Source organism: Phacochoerus africanus, chromosome 9, assembly GCF_016906955.1.
Source record: "Phacochoerus africanus isolate WHEZ1 chromosome 9, ROS_Pafr_v1, whole genome shotgun sequence".
In the NCBI taxonomy this organism is placed as follows: domain Eukaryota; kingdom Metazoa; phylum Chordata; class Mammalia; order Artiodactyla; family Suidae; genus Phacochoerus; species Phacochoerus africanus.
In genome coordinates, this window is record NC_062552.1 from 80868378 (window position 1) to 80870158 (window position 1781).

Genomic DNA, 1781 nt, shown 5'->3' on the forward strand with positions numbered 1-1781 from the left:
ACAAAAAAGAAATCATAGCCAATATCCCTGCTGAACATAGATGCAAAAATCCTCAACAAAATACTAGCAAGCCAAATTCAAAGATACATGAAAAGGGTCACACAACACAATCGAGGAGATTTCATTCTAGTGATGCAAGATGGTTTAGCATTGAGAAGCATTCAGTGTGATAGGCCATATTAAAAAAACAAAGGATAAAACATATAATCACATCAATACATGCAGAGAAATATTTAAAACATTTAAGGTTCAACACCATTTATGAGAGAACTCTAAACAAAGTGAGTATAAATGGAACATACATCAACAAATAAATGCCATATTTGACAAACCCACAGTTAACATCATACTCAAAGGTGAAATGAATTCAGTAAAGTTGCAGGATGAAAGTTAATAAATAGAAACTGCTACATTTCCAAACACCAGTAAACTATGAGAAAGACAAATCAAAAAAGAAATTAACAATTACATGAAATAATAAAGTAAATTGGAAAAACTCAACCAAGGAGGTGAAGGACATATACTCTGAAAACTATGAGAAACTGAGAAAAGAAATTGAAAGCAAAAAAAAAAAAAAAATGGAAATGTATACTGTGTTCATGAATTGGAAGAATTAATAGTTAAAATTTCCATGCTACTCAAAGCAACCTAGAGACTCAATGCTATCTCTATTAAAATACCAATGACATTTTTCACAGAACTAGAAGAAATAATCCTAAACTTTAAGTGGGATCACAAAAGTCCTTAAAGCCAAAGCCATCTTGAGAAGGAACAACAAAGCTAAAGGTATCCTGCTCCCAACATTATATGATGTCACAAAGCTACAGTAATAATAATAATAATAATAATAATAATAATAATAATAAAAAGTATGGGAGTTCCATTGTGCCTCAGTGGAAACAAACCCGACTGGTATCCATGAAGAAGCAGATTTGATCCTTGACCCTGCTCAGTGGGTTAAGGATCTGGTATTGCTGCAAGCTGTGGTGTAGGTTGCAGACATGACTTGGATCTAACGTTGCAATGAGCTGTGGTGTAGGCCAGCAGCTATAGCTCCAATTATTCCCCTAGTCTGGGAACTTCCATATGCCACAGAGGATCCATTAAAAAAAGGTATGGTGATGGCTGGCAGGAACTTGGCCCCAAGATGGTGCCCAGTAAAGTGGCAGTATCTACCACCAATAAAAACTCTGGAGCAGGCAACAGCTTTGGATCCTGACTAGATGGACAGTTAGAGGCACTGGGAGTGGACAGAGCCATTTAAGACACCTACATCCTGGGTGTCCTGCAGGAGGATTAGGAACAAAAGAAGCTGGATGTTCTGCAGGTTATCCTCTCTGCTTTCCTGGAAGAAGAATCCCTCCTTACCATCCGCAAGGGCATTGTGTGTTGTCACCACAGTGAATAAGAAGATGAGGTCCAGGTTGTTGCCACCTTCATGAGAAGCAGGCATAGATCATGATGAAGCCCAGGATAGTGTCAGAGGAGGAGAAGCAGAGGGAAGCTGCACCCCTGGCCATGTATGCTGATGTGTGAGACAAAGACAATAAAGCAGATGAGAAGGATGATTCAGATGAGGCCATGATGAACGTTCCGGCAAATCTCTGCTCCAAAACACCCATGTGGAAGATGTCCCAAGTGCTGGAAAACTGGAGCAAGACTCACTCTGGGATGAGTCCCAGAGGAAGAAGGAATAGGATAAGCTGCAGAAGGAGAGGGACAAACTAACCAAATAGGAGTGCAAGGAAAAGAATAAGAAAAGGACAGAAAGAAGGGAGTGA

The 1781-nt window shown here is 39.3% G+C and overlaps 1 pseudogene; it reads left to right on the forward strand.

Moving 5' to 3' along the window:
* Positions 1-1147: 1147 nt before the first annotated feature.
* On the forward strand, positions 1148-1781 carry LOC125136705 (coiled-coil domain-containing protein 43-like; annotated as a pseudogene).